The sequence below is a fragment of the Mytilus galloprovincialis genome, chromosome 1 (genome assembly GCF_965363235.1).
Source record: "Mytilus galloprovincialis chromosome 1, xbMytGall1.hap1.1, whole genome shotgun sequence".
In the NCBI taxonomy this organism is placed as follows: Eukaryota; Metazoa; Mollusca; class Bivalvia; order Mytilida; family Mytilidae; genus Mytilus; species Mytilus galloprovincialis.
Window position 1 is genome coordinate 46,987,251 of NC_134838.1, and position 19,780 is coordinate 47,007,030.

The 19,780-nt window shown below is 37.2% G+C and overlaps 1 protein-coding gene and 1 long non-coding RNA gene across 2 annotated transcripts in view; both read right to left on the reverse strand.

The window, feature by feature from the left end:
- LOC143076071 (inter-alpha-trypsin inhibitor heavy chain H3-like) overlaps window positions 1-19,780 on the reverse strand; it is a 162,316-nt gene that overhangs the window by 126,607 nt on the left and 15,929 nt on the right. The window lies entirely within an intron of this gene.
- On the reverse strand, window positions 15,639-19,230 carry LOC143076106 (uncharacterized). Its single transcript, XR_012978528.1, has 3 exons — window positions 19,115-19,230; window positions 18,275-18,640; window positions 15,639-17,334 (listed from the first exon to the last, which is right to left on the reverse strand). It is a non-coding gene; the product is annotated as an uncharacterized LOC143076106 (long non-coding RNA).

Genomic DNA, 19,780 nt, shown 5'->3' on the forward strand with positions numbered 1-19,780 from the left:
CCGGTATCGTGAAAAAAGTGGCAAAGTGTCTACCTTGCGGCACATGAACTAGTGATTAAAGGATGGTATATGCAAAGAACTATGTGGATCTAAGCATGGCGGTTCTAGAGAAAATCAATACCATCGAATTGAAGGTGAAGTCTTATCACACGAGGGACAGGAGACGGCGCGAATCGAATCCCTTATCTGAGGAGGACCTGCGCAACTATATGATAACACAGCAGTTTTTTTCCAGTCCTATGAACTAGCCTATTGCACATCCGCAGCTTTGACCCAGGAGTTGAACTCCGTGGGGTACCCCTCTACTTGACGTTAAGCTCTTTCATCCCTCCCCAGGTTCTTCTACGCAAGACATTTTCGATGCGGTAGATGTTTTGATCAGTCTTCTGAAGAACGGGCTCATAGATGGATACCTGAATGTCCTCACCGCTAAAATCCTCGAGGCGATAGACGGGCAGATTAGTGATCAACACTAGGGAAATGTTGAATACTTCCTCTGTCCAGCTGGGCGTGTATCCCTTCTCGAATATACATTTTTTTTGGTCGCCAGTAAGAAATCGCGGTGGTTTTATTGGAGGTATGCTGCCGTAAAGGTTCCAATACACCTTGTTTGCATGCTCCTTGTGACTTGCGGCGACGGGGGTCATCTTGATGGAGCGGTGCTTGATGGTATTGTACTGGCGAACATGATCGTCCAGGACATCGATATAGGTGCGCATGGATTTGGTTGAAAAGTATTTGAACATGTTGCAGTTCCAACGGTCGGTGGAGTTAGGCTCGATACGCTCTATACCATGCTTTTGAAGCAGCTGCTTTACATCCTTGTTGTCAAACTCAGTACCATTGTCTGTCCATAGTTTCTTTGGCACACGTAATTTTAATACCGTTTGGAAGGCATTCCGAACCGTCAACCCCTTCTTGTTCTTGAGTGGTGTCAGTCAGCCATTTTTGGAGAAGACATCGATAATACCCTGGTTGAATTTATTTTCCTTGTTGTCCCTGCAAAAAAACACTCATATCAACAAGGTCGGCCGCCCAGGTCTCATCCAAACCACACTACTACACCGCGTTTTTTAAACGTGCATCGAACTGGTTTGTGCACCTCCTCCGCTAAATCATCGGTCCAGCGAACTTTTATTTTCTAAATACTCAGACCAAATCGAGTTTTGGTATCGATGATTGGTCCGATGATACTGTGGTCCATGCGTTCGCGTGTGGGAGGGTTGGCAATGGTGTTAAGCGAGGCTAGCATAGCTTTGCCACAGATGGAGTAACGGGCGGTTTTATCCTTGTGCTGGACATAACAGAGATCGTGGTGATATGCAGCCTAGTAAACTCGATTAATGTGGTTTGACCAAGCTTTTCTGGGTGCACCAGGGAGCAGGCGCTGGCCCGGTAAAGTTGTGGCCGAGTAGATGCATTTCCATGGGTGATCGGTTGATTAGATTGTCTATGAACCCTGCACCAGTTGCAACAACACACTGAGACTTCATGGCACCGCATACCTTACAATTTCCAACTTTTCTCCGTCGCCCGTTCCTGGTCATTACCTCACTGGGGTTAACTATGTCCGTCTTCCTATGACATTTGAAGCAAAAGTTCATCGCTATTTTTTTAAAATAAATGAACGTCGAAGACATTTCCTACAGTGCCAACGCCCCCAACAGGAGCAATCGCTACCTCCTGCCGCAATCGGAAGGTATATCATTGGGAAGTCGGACTGTGGTAAGACAACGCTGTTGAACAACATAATCCTGTGCGATGGATGACTCGAGTACGATCAATTGTACGTCTTCGGGAAATCGCTTCACCAGCCCATCTACCGGCTGTTACAGCAAGCGCTGGGAACAGGCTTCACTAAGGAAGATATCCTAGACCTCGTACAGTGCAAAGGCAAGTCACCCTACTCGTTGATCGATGTGGTCAACGCCTTACCACCACCACGACACCCGAGTGGTATCGAAACTTTTTCTTTGAGCAAAGGAGCGATGACCTAAGCCCCGGAAACTCGACCAAAACTCACTGTGTTCGACGACTTGATGCTTAGCAAATGAAGACTACTACGTGAGTGGTCGCTACACAATGATTGTTTTTAATTGTGACAGAACTACTACTTCAAGTGCCCCGCCAGTCGATCCGGGAGAATGCCAACGTCCTATGCTTCTTCTAGCAGGATGCTAAGAATTTCGAACAAATCCGACGAGATCACTGCAACAATCTCACCAAGGAATAGTTTGACATTCAGTGTAAGCATTGCTGGTCAAAAACCTATGAATTTGTAACCATCGATATTAAAAGCACCAAGGCATATGGAAAATATTAGTGTTGTCAACGGTTAACCGGTTAACCGGTTAACCGGTCGAACGACCGAATACCGAATACCAAAATCGCTAACCGGTTAACCGGACTTTTTTTCAATTTTGGTAGATTTGATATAAATTTGTATTGAAATCATTAAATAGTTATGTTTTATTGTCGTGGTAATTAATTAGACAGATCATTATCAATTGTTCAGTATATTGATTGCTATTGTTAATCCTAAAAACATTAAATTAATTAGAACTTGTCTCTCAGCTCGGGGCAGGATCTTAAAGAAACATAATTAGTATACATGTTTTTTTAACAGTAACTTTAAATCAGTAATGCGATTAAATGTTAAGATTTACTTCATTGGTTCGTTTTTGATCTAATTTTGTGTAGACCTACATCTAAATGTGCAACCTCCGTCGTGCAATACTTAGACTTACTTTAAACGAAATGCTAAGTGAATGTACTCAATGTATACTCGATAGTAGTAACATGCTCAAAGAAACAAGCAAACAAAGCAAAGAAACAGGTCGTACGGTAACCTATAGTTATAAATTTCTGTGTCATTTTGGTCTCTGGTGGAGAATTGTCTCATTGACAATCATACCTCATCTTCTTTTTTATAATTAATCATTTCAAATTGAAACACTCCATATTATTTTCGGAGACAACAAGAGAAAAGGAAAGAATAATAGGTTTCAGACATATTCAATTCTACGAGATCAAGAAGTTTTTTTTTTTATTTTTCAATCTGAAGTTGGTACAGACGCTATTGTTGATACGATGTATTTCATTATTAAAAGTCAAACTTCGCCAGGAATCCTCAAAGACAACCTTATAATGCCAAAGGACAATATTCAATTCTAAAAGCGTAAATTTATGATTTGGATGAAAGGTTGTCAAATTGACACTCATACCACATCTTATATCTATGTGTAGGGTACTATTGATAAGGCTTTCAAACCCCAATTTAAACTATACCGGTTAACCGGTTAATCGGTCGAACGATTATCCGAGTAACCGGTTAGGCAAAAGTGTACGATTTGACAACACTAGAAAATATCGATGCAATTTGATGAGTTTTATAGGTATAGTATACGTATCGATAATGAATTGTTACAAAGATAACCCCTCGAAGTACAAGGATTCAGAGTTCCTAGAGTATTCATTGTCAGTGATTGAAAAGGAACTGGAGCTAGAGTTCGATCCCCAGCCTAAGAAATACGAATGGCCCTGCAAATGTAAATTTGAGTCAGCCCCGCGCAAGGTAGAAAGACTGTTTTACAAGTGTGGTTGGATTGTGTTTCATTATTTATGTCCCGATATGGATGAAAGTCTGTTGAATTGGCTATATACATAATGAAAGATCCCAACGCCGACAACAACCCAAATCCCCGCCAAGACTATTTTCGGTCATCAGTGCAATCACCGATACAAACCGCGAAAAGACGTAAAAAACTATATCTCAGACACTGGAATCTTCAGACGATGGGCATTCGACCCACGCTTGAATCATCGCATATAATCGATCGACCTGGGTAGACTTGGTATTCACACCAACACTATGGGGGCGTTCGAGGCAATCGGAAGCGTTCACACCTCCAGTTGTGCCAGCCCTTCCTCCTCCAACGCCCGAGTTTGCCGACCCTCTACCCATTGCACCATCTACAGACACCGTCCTCGGACCTCGAACTTAGCAGTATTTGCAGCTCAGTATGACTTCTTCCGCCGACCACACCCTTGGATTGCGATCTGAAAACGATGGTTTCTTCATCTGAAGTTCATCAGTTACTTTTGACGGCGCTGATATTTCCGTGGATGGTGTGAGGTACAAAGAAACCCTTGGCCTCTGGGAACTCATGGTGAAAAAGAAATCAGCTTCGTTCGACGCTGACGACCTTGACGACTTTGCAGAGATCCTGAAAAGTTCCGGTGCCATGTATTAAGGCAATTCCACCCTCTTGAAAACCGCGTAGGCGAACAAGAGTTACAAGGAAGGAAATCGTATCCCATATCTACCAGAGGGATAAGTATGGCAGTGGGCTGCCAGCCGTGTTTCGTCCTGCCAACTTCAAGCAGCTTCTCGATCGCTTGGAACTGTGTGCTGCAGCTTACCGAGCAGGAAATAATGGTGTGCGCAACGAAATTGTGTCGATTATTGATGCTATGAAAAAGGGTAGACATATCAGCATTGAGGAATATAAGGCGCTTCATCGTAGCATCCTATAAATAAATGTTGCAAATAAAAAAAGGTTACGCACGAAAGTGCGACTACGGTGGTGGAGGACTGTTTGACACAGTAGCCTTGAAAGGTGTTGAAAAAGGGGCCTCCTAAACCGTCGACCATGTGGTTGGTAAAGTGGTATAAACCATCTACGACTTCGTCAACGCTAACAATACATACATTATGTCTGACATCCTTACAATCACCGAAGGATTGACTTTCGATGAAAGTCTCCAGCGATTTATCAGGTTCATGAATACGAACCTCAAGCTGGTGCCAACCTGAATAATCAAGGTGAACTGATATCCTAATCAATATCGAAACCCAAGACTTATTACTCCATCCCGCTGAAAGTTATCTTTTGGTAGACGGGCAACTGCAAAAGAACGACGGTAGTGCATATGCTGATGCAGATCTAGTGTCTCTAATTCATAATTGAATCATGTATCTCTTCTCTCAGGCCAGCTAATCGAACATATCAATAACCCAGGCGTTGCCACTACCATGTTGGGAATTTTTATTTATCAGGACGATTTCTCCAAATCCCAAGGTCTCAACCAGCTGTGGTGCAAGGATTCATCTACCGAAGCCGAGAACGAAAACACAGGGTTCGCAGCACGTCATGGTAATATTATCCCCAAACCTGCCAACAAAGGAGCTTTTTCATTCACCATACCCCTGAGACATATTTTCGGCTTTTCAGACAACTACACCAAGATCGTATACGTATTAAAGCATGCATTGTCACCAGTGCGCGTGATTCAGACGCCGATGTCAACGATGTGGCAAAAAATATTCTGAGTCAGATCTCTTGGTTCGTTCTTCACATCACTCCATCAGACGAAAACAAGATGCGGCTGTATAAAACCATACAAAGTAAAAGTAAAATCGACTGTGGATTTCGCATGAGGCAGTGTGATTCTATCACCGTTCCCAAAAACACATAATTCAACTGGCGCCTATCTGCCACAAGTGGTACTTAAAAGCCTAGATATACCATCGTTGCCATCCAAACCGACAAAAGTGTGGATAAGACCCATGACGCCGCGTGTGCGATCACTGTCTATTGCGGAACATCCGTATTACTGTCAACCCTGAACTCTACCCAGACGTCGTATTTAATGCCGGTTTCACCCAAAATAGGGTTGCCAGAGTGTTCAAGGAGGCTGCAGACTTCAGAAAGAAATTCTACAACATGGTCGCCTTCCTCAGTAACGGCGGCGTCAACACCGATACCTATGATTTCACAGGCTTATAGCCGCTGTTTGTCAGTCCGAGCGGCTGAAAGAATCCACGGTGGACATCCAGATACGAGCCGAATTCGAGCGCTATGTTTCCGCCAACACCAAAGCATTTGCACTTGTAATATCCGACAGAGTTCTTTACTTCGAATCTGACGGACAGAAGATGAACGTCGTGTTTGAAGCCTGAAAATAATTGAACAACATTATTTTGCAGCAATTCGTAAGTAAAACCGATCCAAAGCAGGAGGTCTCGTTCATAGTATCCGAGAACCATAGCCAAATTCATACCCGCTTCAATCCACTAAAAATTTGAAAGGATTATAAGATGTCATTGGTAAATCATGAGACCTACTACGTATACTACATCCCCAACATTCACACAAGTGAGTAAATGGCATCAACGATGAAATACAGCGACAGCTGCGGCTCAACAAACACAAAGCCAAAATCATTATCGATGCAAATCGGAAAACCCTAAGAGCAACACTAACTCTCGCCAGGCACTACGAAGTAGATTTCAACTTTACAAATAGCCACAACAGCGTCTTGGGATTAGAACGGCAATTTTACACCCACGATAGGGCTATACAGAAGGGGAACACATTGTTAGTAGCATCAACATCATCAGCATAATAGCGGTATTATCTATTGGAGCTATGTTAATGGAAAGCAGTAATCCACCATCTACAGTTTCGTTCCCGGTGTCGATCCTGGTATGACGAACCCCCCCAAAAAAAACTGTTGTACTTACCAGTGACCCTGAAAACCATCAACCGCATGTGGACTTATCTCACCGATCAGGATAGTGACCCCATCAAACTCCGCGGCGAACACCTCACTATCCATTTTCATCTTCTAAGGGAATAAATAAATGACTTATCACGATAATGGTTTGAAATGTCAGGTAAATAAACTACACTATGCTGCCAAGAAAGGTTGTCAATTCTCCATTTGTTTGTCCCATGCAAACCTGTAATGCGAACACAAGATGTGGCTCACTTCTCGGCAGGTTCAAAAGATTACCAAGCTTCTCCAAAAAGGAACTGGTGTTATGAATCTGGAGCTGAGAACCACGCAGATAAAGGAAAACATGCAAAAAGTAGGTGGATACCTACCCATGTTCGTAGGGTTGGCAATGAGGGCATTTCACATGGTATCTAAAACCATTCTATCTGCCTTGGGTATTGGAGACTTGATTGCTTTGGGTGGTGTACCCGTCAACAAGGTATTGGGATCATGATTTTACCTGAAACGTGGTGGATGCATTTGAAATTTTAAGATATTTTAATTCTGGTATCTATGGTGAGTTTATTTGCACAGTGAATCCCAGTGGTAACGATATCTACCTCAAACCCCCTAACGCCCGGATCACCTATGGTGATGGACTTTACTTGAGGCGTGCACGTGGTCGGCAATTCAACGACGAAGCCGGTCTGATCTTAGGTGCTACCAGCACCTTCAAAGACACCCACTCCTCGGTATACTCATATAAATAAATGAATGATTTATATTCTGGGTACCGGCAACTAAAGATTTCTACCTCCTGAGCCTTATTCTCTCTCTGATCAGACATACCTTGGGATTATTATGTGGCTTTTTTTTTTTTTTCTTTCACAAAGGCACATTGATATGTAATAATTTAAGGTCAAATTAGCCAAATGCCCAGGTGTAAATGATACGTAATGGTCTAAGGTACAATGGGCCAAAAGGTTTGGGTAGGACAACTCATGGTTTGTCTTCACCATGGGTCCAAAGTTAGATTTAAAAATATGCCTTACCCCAATTTTTAAAAGAGTGTAAAAAATTCCCTACGGCAATACTTTTTTAGCCACTAGGTGGAAATCGTAGGTAATGGGCTAGGGTCCAATGGGAAAAAGGTCCAGGTGGGACAACTCATAGTTTGTCTTCACCATAGGTCCGAACTTAGGTCTTAAGGGTCAAATTTGCCTAACCCAAATTTTCAAAAGTCTGTCAAAAATTCCCTACGGCAATACTGTTTTACCCACTAGGTGCAAATGATAGGTAATGGTCTAAGGTCCAATGGGCCAAAAGGTTTGGGTGGGACAACTCATGGTTTGTCTTCACCATGGGTCCAAAGTTAGATTTAAAAAAAAATGGTTTACGCCAATTTTTAAAAGAGTGTAAAAAATTCCCTACGGCAATACTTTTTTAGCCACTAGGTGGAAATCGTAGGTAATGGGCTAGGGTCCAATGGGTCAAAAGGTCCAGGTGGGACAACTCATAGTTTGTCTTCACCATAGGTCCGAACTTAGGTCTTAAGGGTCAAATATGCCTACCCCAAATTTTCAAAAGTCTGTCAAAAATTCCCTACGGCAATACTTTTTTACCCACTTGGTGCAAATGATAGGTAATGGTCTAAGGTCCAATGGGCCAAAAGGTTTAGGTGGGACAACTCATGGTTTGTTCACACCATGGGTCCAAAGTTAGATTTAAAAAAAATGCTTTACGCCAATTTTTAAAAGAGTGTAAAGAGGGTCAAATGGCTCAGGTGGGAAAATTTCACCATAGGTCCAAAGGTAGGTTTCTTTTATAAATTACTAATTTATATTTTCCGTGCACACCATACATTAAGTACAACAAATAAACCTTTCGTATGATCAAATGTGATCGCATTCCGCTTGTTCAGAAGTAGAATCTTTTGTCAAAACAAATATATCTGACAAAAAAATATCAAAGCACGAGTGCAATTTTCTATTCTTGTAATGCAAAACTATTGATACTTTTTAGGAACTACTTGACAGGATGCCGAGACTATGGAAAGCTATTTCTTACAATATCACAAAATTGTTTTCTTTAGGAAAAGTCGATGTCATGTAACAACAATTTTGTCAGCATTTAAATAATTGCATAGCTATTTACTATTCTTCATACACTATTAAAAATTGCGCGCAGCACGCTGTTTGGTATATGAAAAGCGAATAAAGTAATGAACAGGAAATTACATGTAAATTAAAAAAAAAACATTAAATAGTGTCTTCGGCTGCTCACTCATATATAAAAACAGATTATTTTGTGATTACATGATTGATAAAAACATTTAAAGTACGTTTGAATCTTATGCAACTTTTGGGTTTATAGACATATCTGAAAACTGGCTGCTAGCAAAGTGGCTGCTAGCGAGTGGCTGCTAGCTTGAGCCTGGTTGCTCACAGTGACCTTTCAATGATTCATTGGGCGCACTACGTTTGCGCGCATTTGGGGATTAAAATGTTTTACGTTTGCGCGCAGCTTTTGATTACATTTGCGCGCATTTATCTTACAGGTAAACTCAGGTAAAAAAGGGTATATAATCATGATAATGAAATATGAATAATATAAAATTTTATTAACTTTGAAAATATATTTTAATCATATATTGTTCATATTGTATTCTAAGACAAAATATAAAGTGTGCATGATAAATTCTGTTATAACTTAAGGCATACATGTAACTTCATTGCGAATTTTTCAGGGTGCTCAAGTACCCCGAATAGTGATCTCTTTAAAATTCGTAAATAATTTATTGTAAGTTAGATTGTAAAGTTTTGTTAAGTAACGAACATTTGAAGTTTTTTTATAGCAAATCGGGGGAGAAATTCATTAGTATGTGATGAGTATAAAAATTTCCGGATTGATAGAATATAATGCAACCGACCTATCCTGCTTGTATCCAACTTCTACATCCTCGTGGGTGAGTAGGTGATTTAGTCTAACGGAAAGGGTACTTTTAATTAAAATAATTGAATAAATTCATAGATAAATAAGAGTTATTGCCTAAGCTTGCCTGAGTTTACCTGTCAAATAAATGCGCGCAATAGTAATGAAAAGCTGCGCGCAAACGTAATGATTTTTGCGCGCAAATGTAATGGTAATGCGCGCAAACGTAATGCACCGGATTCATTTTAGCAAAGTCAAACAATTTTTGAAACGTGCAATCTTATATCAGAATTACTTACACAAAGATTTAGAACTTCACGTACAAATAAATTTCTGAATGCCTACTTTTCACGCCAATTCAAATTACAAAAATATTGTATTGCATTTTCGTTTTTGTTTATAGTTTGTATTACATGTATTTCTATTTTGATTTTCGTTATTATCTTATGTATTTTGCGTTCAATCTCATATGCTACTTTTGAAAGTAAAATGTGTCTAAACAAAAAACAAAACAAAATCGAAGATAAGTCACACAACAAAATACTCAAAGTAACAAACTTGTACATTTGATACTTGTACATGTATGTCACAGAAATCACTAATTCATAACAATGTTAAGTTTTTTTTAAACAATACAACGGAGACTAATAATATGACCTCACTTTACTTTTTTCTGTTCTTGTAATTCATCTACACAAACTGTCTATAAATAATATAATACGAAAGGAATCAAAATATTGAAATAAAGACGTCCGTAGAAATACCACAAATGACCACCTCAATAATACGCACTATGGACTTAATGTGATGATACAGGTGCCACATGAAGCTATGTTATTTTTAAATTAAAAAAATAATTCCAAATTATAAAATCACATCTTTGGTATTTATGGAAAGCCACAGTGAACCCCCCGATTATTATTATTATTTTTTTTCCCCTTAGAAATACATAGATACAAATAAATCTTCGGCTTTGACAATCCCGCCGATTATTATAAATTCTACAATCTTCGGCTTTTCAAAATCTTCGGCTTTTCAAAATCGTCGGCTTTTCAAAATCATCGGCTTTTTCAAAATCTTCGGCTTTTCAAAATTTAGTACGGCTTTTCAAAATCTTCGGCTCTTTAAAAATCTACGGCTTTTTATAATCTTCGGCTTTTAAAAATCTTCGGCTTTTCAAAATCTTCCAAAATCTTCGGCTTTTCAAAATCTCCGGCTTTTTCAAAATCTCCGGCTTTTCAAAATCTACGGCTTTTCAAAATCTTCGGCTCTTTAAAAATCTACGGTTTTTTATAATCTTCGGCTTTTCAAAATCTTCGGCTTTTCAAAATCTTCGGCTTTTCAATATCTTCGGCTTTTCAAAATCTTCGGCTTTTCAAAATCTTCGGCTTTTCAAAATCTTCGGCTTTTCAATATCTTCGGCTTTTCAAAATCTTCGGCTTTTCAATATATTCGGCTTTTCAAAATCTTTGCCTTTTCAATATCTACGGCTTTAAATTTCAAAATCTACGGCTTTTCAAAATCTTCGGCTCTTTAAAAATCTACGGCTTTTTATAATCTTCGGCTTTTAAAATTTCACAGACGATTATTATCATAAAATGCAGACACGGAACGTGCGCGGAACAGAGAAATACATTCATTCGAAGCTCTCTAGATTTGCATATTTTGGCTCATTATATCAATAAACTTTGAGATATGTAGGTGTTTTTTTGACAAATTACTGGAAAACTTACACACGCAAGCACGTGCAGACTATATATAGTAAGTATGCATGTACATATTTTGTAAGTGTGTGCGTAAGCGAATTGATATTTTTTAAGCCCCCGTAACAAAATAGAGGTTGGGTGTATATATACTGTCCGTTCGTCTGTTCGTCCGTAATGAAATCCTTTCGATATTTACCATGTAGATGTTTTAACGACACGTGCCACACTCTATTGATCGTCATCTGTGTGTGATTTAACGAAATTCATGGTCATTCAACCAAAACCCGTTAATTAGGCACGTGTATACAGATTATAAATGAATATATTATCTCCTCATGTTATCGTGGTAAAAGTCATAGTGTTTTGTTTTATTGGAACTTGTATTTTGTACAAAAAAATAAAAAATAAAAAAAAATTGTGTCATTTCTAAGCACCGGGTAAAAAGTTAGTCAGCATTTAGTATCTATTTTCCAATAAGTTCAATAATACAAAAAAGAATATTTTGTATTCACAACACACACGCACAACTTATTTAAAACTTACTTGCCATTGCTTCATATTTAACTGGATACTCAGAGTTTTTATTGACATTTTGTAGAAAACCTGCATACTGTAATAACTTAATATAAATCCTGCATTTTCAACAAATTTTTATTTTTCTAGGAGCGGAAAACATGTTCCATACATAAGATATCTGTTTCATTGAGAAGAAAATTGTTCCCATAGGTAGACAAATTTTCCCATGAGAAGAAAAGTTGTTCCAATGGGAAGAAAAGTTGTTCCGATGGGAAGAAAAATTGTTCCCATGGGAAGAAAAATTGTTCCCATCGGAAGAAAAATTGTTCCCATCGGAAAAGTTAAATTCCCATGGGAACACTCTGTATTCTTCTTTTCCCATGGGAACTGTAAAGTTCTGATGGGAATTTTAAAATTCCCATGGGAAAAGTACTTTTTCCCATGGGAACTTTAACTTTTCCCATGGGAAGTTCGAGTATTCCCATGGGAATTTTTAAATTTCCCATGGGAAATGTACTTTTAACCAGCTGTGGTGACAACAGTGACAGAGGTGACATGTTGGGACATATGGGGAAATTTAATATTTTTGATTATCTATCAATTGGGCAAAAAATATTTTTGATATCTTGTAAACCGACAAAGTCAGATTTGCCAATCCTGGAATGGCAAATTTGTCCCGCACAGTGTTTATAGCTATCAGCGATGTCCCATTGCTTATTTATATTGACAGATCCCTGTACTTAAGTTCCTGATAAATAAATGTTCTTCATCAGAGAATAATTGTACTAAACACATGAATTTCTAAAGTAAGTCACATAGGCCTAGCCTATACAATATGAATTTTTAAATATTTCACCCACTTTGACGTAATTTATAATACTAAAAACAAGTTAGAATTAAGGCTTGCCTTATTGATTTGGTCATACAATTAAACGGAACCCTGTTCTGAACAAAGCACGTGTCAGTAGCGGTGTTATAGATTTCAATGACCGCAATATTTGTATCACTGGTAAAAAGTAAACAAACAAAATTACTGAATTCCGAGGAAAATTCAAAAAAGGAAGTCCATAATCAGATGGCAAAATCAAAAGCTCAAATTCATCAAACGAATTCGAATGGATAACAAGTGTCATATTCCTGTCTTTGAAAAGGCATTTCCTTATGTAGATAATGGGTTTTATAGCTAGCTAAAATATTGAGTTATATATTTTGAAATATCACATGCTTTACACTAAATCAATTAGAATTGTACTGATTGATATATTGTGTTGGATTCATGTTTTTCCCGTTAGTTGTAATAGGCTTTTAGCTAGATTTCTAAAGCTGCGAATACTCTAAATCAGTCCTTTCTGTCTTTAATATTTTGTTTCGATCAAACTGATCTTGACAGTCTGTTTTTATGTTGTACTGTTATACCATTTTCCCAGTTTAGACTGGAGTAGGGATCAAACATGTTTATTCCCGTCATATGCTGTGGTGTGCGCTTGTCCTAAGTCAGGAACTCGAAGTCATTGGTTTTTCCTTTCCCTGTTTGTCGCTTTATATCAAACATGTTTTATTGTTTATACTGCAACTGGTTGTGTTTATTTCCTAAATATAGTAACACAGCTATATTTTGTACAATGTCAATTTCATCATGAATAACCTTTTCTACAATCAGACGAGGTTCATCAAAGGATGATAATACGTTTGAAATTAAAGTTACAAGTTAAATAGCTACCAATGTATTGATTTAAGTTGCAGTATAAAATCAATATTAGGTCAATGTCAGAAAAATATAAACTTTTTTGTACTCGGCACAAAACTGGAGAAGGTATCGGTAGAACCTCGTCCTTCCCCAGTTTCTCAGCCTCATACAACAAAGTTTATATTTTTCTGACATTGACCATACACTGATATTTATTGTGTTTAAATATATGCGCGTTCGTCTTTTTTTTGTTGTTGAATTGTTTTAATTTAATGTTAGTGCTTTATATAGCTTTCTAAGCCGGTTTGAATATTCTCGTTGTTTATAAAACTCTTAGACTTTTAGTATGGAATACGGACAGCTTGTTTTGGTCTTGTTCTGTCATCCTCCAACATTCTGAACCATACAAAAGTACAGGCAAGACACAGCTGCTGTAAAGTTTGAGTTTGGTACGGATGGTATATTGACCAGATCTCCATACAGCCTGCAGATTGTAAAGAGCTGACCTTGCCTTTGATAGTCTTCTTTTGATGTCACATTCTGCGCCACCATTGGTAGTAACAGTGCTGCCAAGGTATGTGAAGGTATCAACATGTGGTAATGTTTTTCCATCCAGCAATACTGACCCTGGGTTGTCTAAGAAGTCTAGGAAGGATTCTGCGAATCTTTTGGCCACATAAAATTTCAAACGAGGACCTCTTCATCAGATGCCAACAACAAGATATAGCCACAACAATAATGAGAAGACGCTGGAGGTGGATTGGGCATGTCCTACGGAAAGACCAGGAGGATATCACAAAGACAGCACTCCATTGGACCCCAGAAGGTAAAAGAAAGAGAGGAAGACCCAAAATGACATGGAGAAGAACTGTAGAGGCAGAGGCTAGTAAATACCAACAGACATGGGGCACACTACAGAAAACTGCCAACGACAGACAAAAGTGGAAAATCTTCGTTACTGCCCTACACGCCAATGGCGTACAAGGGCAGTAAGTAAGTAAGTAAGTTATAAAACTCTTACGGTACCTATACATTGTAGTTGCTAACATTAGTTGCTGATATATTTTTCGATTATTTACCTCCGTGTCTTCTATCTTCGACTTTTTTCTTTTGATTGCCCACTCTTCATTTTCATTCCTGCTTTTCTTATTAATAAAAATTAAATTGAGAATGAAAATGACCATTGGGGAATGTGTCAAAGAGTCAAAAACAAAACAAAAGAGCAGAAAACAGCCGAATGCCACCAATGGGTGTTCAGCACAGCGAGAAAATCCCGCACACGGAGATGGTTCTCCGCTGGCCCCTAAACAAAAATGTGTACTGGTCCGAGAACACAATTAATTCGTAGTGCATTTCTTTTAGAACATAAATGAAAATTAAAAAAATCCCACCTGCGCTTTCTCAATGAAATTTTTACAGTGTGTTCTACTACTTTTGGGACAAATTTTATCAAAATTATAGAGAACTTCATCGGCTCTAACTAAAAATATGGACACTTTTATGTTTAGGGTGTCTTGAAATCTTTTGACAGCTTCCGAAGTGCTAATTTTTAACCTTTTCCAGCTGGATCAAATCACTACTTTCCTTTAAAATTCTGGACCCCAATTTTTTTACAGTGTAATTTCACCCCCCCCCCCCCCTACTTCCAATTTGAGGCATAAAACATGGAGAAATAAATTTGGAAGGGGTATGAAAAATATTGGCAGAAAACCCACTGTCAACACTAGGGACTATATTCGTGAACGACAATTGTGGTCCCGGACCTACTGTTCCAGTGATAATGGACATCATACTTTACTCCGAAGTATATAAATGAACTAAAATTAAAAACATACAAGACTAACAAAGGCCAAAGGCTCCTGACTTGGGACAGTCACAAACATGCGGCAGAGTTTAATATGTTTTGTGGGATATCAGCCCTCCCCGATACCACTAGCCAATGTAGAAGAAAACAAACTCACAGCAATTCGCACAGTAAAACCCATTCTAAAATAAGTTCCACTGAGTCCGATGTCAAAATAGACAAACAAAAGAAACTAAGCAAAATGACAATGATACATAAATTACAACGGACTACTAGCAGTTACTGACATGCCAGCTCCAGACATTAAAAACTAAATTAATAAAAGATTACATTCGTATATCGATGTATTTTTGTCTTAAATTTTGAAATTCCCTGCCATAGTAAAAATTATGCAAATCACAAAGGCACAATGATGTTTAAACAGATGTAAAAATTACATAATTACTGGAGATCGTGTCAGTGGTTACAACGCAACATGTCGAAATCTATACACTTGTATTTTGATAATGTTTATTCGTTAATGTCATTTATATATAAAAATGTATTAAAGTGAAGTGATGGATCGATATCATTAAAATATACAAATATATAAAATAGCATATGAAATTATAGTCGACATCAAACCATGATATAATAAGATAATTATTGTCAATGTTACTAATTATTATATAAAAATGCATATGGGCATATGTTACAGTTACAGGGGAGGTAATGACGTTGCTAACGTAAAATGTTATTTTTCGCGACGTCATAGTTATCAAAAGTACCAGGATTATAATTTCAAAATACGTCATACGCGCGTTTTGTCTACATAAGACTCATCAGTGACGCTCAGATCGAAATAGTTATAAAGCCAAACAAGTACAAAGTTGAAGAGGACCCGAAATTCCAAAAAGTTGTGCCAAATAAGGCTAAGGTGATCTATTCCTGGGATAAGAAAATCCTTAGTTTTTCGAAAAAATTTAAAGTTTTGTCAACAGGAAATTTATTTAAATGACCATATAATTGATATTCATGTCAACACCGAAGTGCTGACTACTGGACTGGTGCTACCCTGGGGGACGAAACGTCCACCAGCAGTGGCAACTGTCACATATCGGGAAAAGATACATTTTCGACTGATTTTTATCATTCAAACGGATTTAACTTTTAAACGAGTTCATGTTTAAAATAACATTCGGTTTTATTACGTATGAAGATTATTTGTACCAAATTTCATGAAAAAGTCAATGATGCAATTTTTTTTAATTTGATAATATACAGCAAAAAATGACATTTTTTTCTACATTCATGAACATTTTATAAACTTTAGTTATTTCTAAACAAAATATTTTATAAGTTTATAGAATACTTATATAAGGAGAACTTGTAAATAATTTAACAAAAAACAGCTTGTGTTTATCTTTTAAAACAAAAAAGTTGTGCATATCTGTCGAGAGGAATAATACTTCCACAAATCCGAATTTTAAGCAAAACCTGTTGGATATGCCCTTAAGTTGATCACCAAGAGTTTTACAGGACTCACAAGTGATTATTCTTAGATATTTGTTGGTACACCGCAGTTTTAGAGATAACAAATTTCGCCCATTAGACAGTCATTATTAACACGTCCTTTTAGCTTAAGAACAAATTGCCGATGAAACTTCTCTTATCTCCCCTACTCGAAGAAAATCCAAAATGTGAAGTTTCTCGGAAATAAACAAAAGCCAAGGAAAAGTTGGTTATTAAAGGAATTGTTGATAAATCTATATAAAACCTTACTAAAATGGGTTCCTTTAAACGCTTGTTGACAAACATAAAACGGCCAATATTTGGTTCATTACTGAAACGTTGTTCAGTGAATATGAATGACATTGTCATCAAAATCCTTCCCATCAAAAATGAATTGATGGAAGTTAGCATATTTGTATTTACAAAGATATAATATTGGTTATTATACAAATGTAATTATGTAGAAGCAATATCAGAAATAAAATAATGTTTCAGGTCACTAGCTAGAAGTCCTTCCGTTTTCTTGTAGACATTCCAACACAAGACCATTTCGCCAGTAATTATATCTGGCTTCTTGTGAAGAATGGCATTAAAATGAGTTTTATTCGTATTTTCTGTTTCTCTAAAGTGCCCATGTTGTCTTCCTCTTTTGTCCAGACTGATCTTAAAGAGAGTTGTCTTTTTATGAACAAACTCACCTGAAATGTAAACAAAATGTAATAATTAAAAACAAAACCTTAAAATATGCTTCAACGACACTGTTATCAGTGACAATTATTTTCACGAAAAGTTCAAAAGCGTCTATGACTTTAAATTGTTAATATTGTCATATTACACCAACTAAAAGGTTAAGTATCTTTAGCCATTCGGCAGTATAGAACTTTAAATATGATATTCATTTAGCTCTACATATGTAAAGAATGTATAAATACACTGCCACATCCAGTAAGAATATTGATATTACATCCGATGGCATTTTAAAGGTACACCTGAGAACGTTTCGAAAACTTTTTGAAACTTTTTGAGGTGGACTGTTAAAAGATAAAAAAATCTATCATCTGACAATTTTTCGACCTTTGATTTCGAAAATAAGAACGAATTATGAATTCAAAAATGGTATCCTTTACATCCTTATAAGATAAAAGTCCGTCAGACATCAATAGTTTTCAAGTCATTAAAAAGCAGTTGACAACCAAATTAACTTGATCCTAGATCTGCCCTTTTTGTGACTGCTATATACCAGGACTGCGGTCGTCTGTTTTTGAACAGTCCTGCTCATGATTTTAACCAAAATCTTATTTTTTTTCTATGTTATACATATACATTTATATTTATATGATATTATTATTCCAATTAAATTTGTATGTCGGTATGTTGAATCAAGAAACAAGACATTTTTTGAAATTTGCCATTAATCTGTACACAGCGGTCCAGATCTCAAAACAAAATTAAAAGTGAAGCAGACCAGACCAAAAATTAACAATAGAATATAACTTGATGATTATAGGCGGTCTTGTCAAAGTTAATACAGAACTCGTTTTCATGTTAACATTTGGTTGAAAATCTTGAACAACATAATATGTAGAATCGGACCAAGATCTTCTTTGACGGTTAAAATGATGATTTTAGGAATCTTACCTAAGATACCACCAGCCATATTCGATACTCCTTTTTCGTTATCGATGTACATGTTCAGGTAGCTTACATCACGTTCAGTACCGTCTTTCAAAGGTCGGCGGATTTCAATACTAACGTTATTCTCAAAACCTATATATACTGATCTTTCATGAAGTGCATTTCCATAAATGTGGATTTTACTTCCTTCCATTTCAAAGATGCCTTCATCAATCTAGGATTTTTCATCTCCGTTAAATGTTATTTTGTCTGGTTTTATATGAATTCGTGAAGCAGGTGCCAGTATAACAATTTCTCCAATGAATGTTTTAAACTCTCCATCTTTCTTTTTCATTGTTGATCTTACAATGCCAGCGTTTATGGTTATACCTGTTTAAAAAACGAAGAGAAATAAAGGACAGGAAGCGAAGGAATATTTGTGTCATGTAAATGTAAAAAGTGATGTATCGACCAAAAATAATCTTAATGCTGTGTCGACCATGAAACCACATGATGTGTCCACCAATAAACCACATGATGCGTCGACCAATATACCACATGATGTGTCGACCAAAACAGCAATTGGTTTGTCGACCAAGAAAGTAAATTAGATTATTTGTCGATCTGTAAAGAGAGAGAGAAGATAAAAGATACATACTCCACCCCTGCAAATTTCATTTCTCTTTTTTTCACACCCCAATTCGTCAATCCACGAATCTAAAACAGTTTATAAATGTATTATAGATGTTCGTTAGCAATTAAAATGTGTGTGCATTGAGAAAAAGTGTGATATGGTTGTTGGTTTGTTCATCCTGCACCTTATCAAAACACTTTAAGCAGTTGCTGCCAATTGACAATGCGTACCTGCGATTGGATCTTTTAACATCCGGATAACATCTCCGTCACGTGTATCGACATCAAAGCATATCGGGAATTCTATACCATTAATCTTCAACATAAAATGTGGATCTCCACCACCTGAAAATAATGTTTTATATCATTCAAAATTGAACTAGAATCTACAAGTTACATGTACAAAGTAAGACAAAGGTTTGTCTACTTCACAGCTTGGATGTCGCTAAATAATCTTAATTTTATGATAAATTATAATTGCACCTTTCCCTTAACGAACTTCCCATATTTATTGAGAAATATTTAAGAGGTACTGTATACATCTCCGATTCAATTCAATAATCGAAAGTTTCTGATTTGTCAAAAGTTTCACGAAAAAGGTGTCTTTCCTACCTAAAAACTTGTTGTCTTCAGACTTTGGGCGACAGTAATACTGCGTTTGTATTAATACTTGTTATCTGATTCACATATGCCTGGTCAAAACATGTACTGCCTTGATCTGTTGTTTTTTTTTTTTTTGGTTCATATTTTCACCGTGAACCATGTATTACATTTCCTGCTCCTGATTAAAATTCAGTCAATACCTAAGACAATGTCATATTGAAAAAAAAACCAACTGTTTTATCAATGTCTGTCTGTCCGTATTGATTTTCGTTGCATTTTCTTTAAAAACTAGAA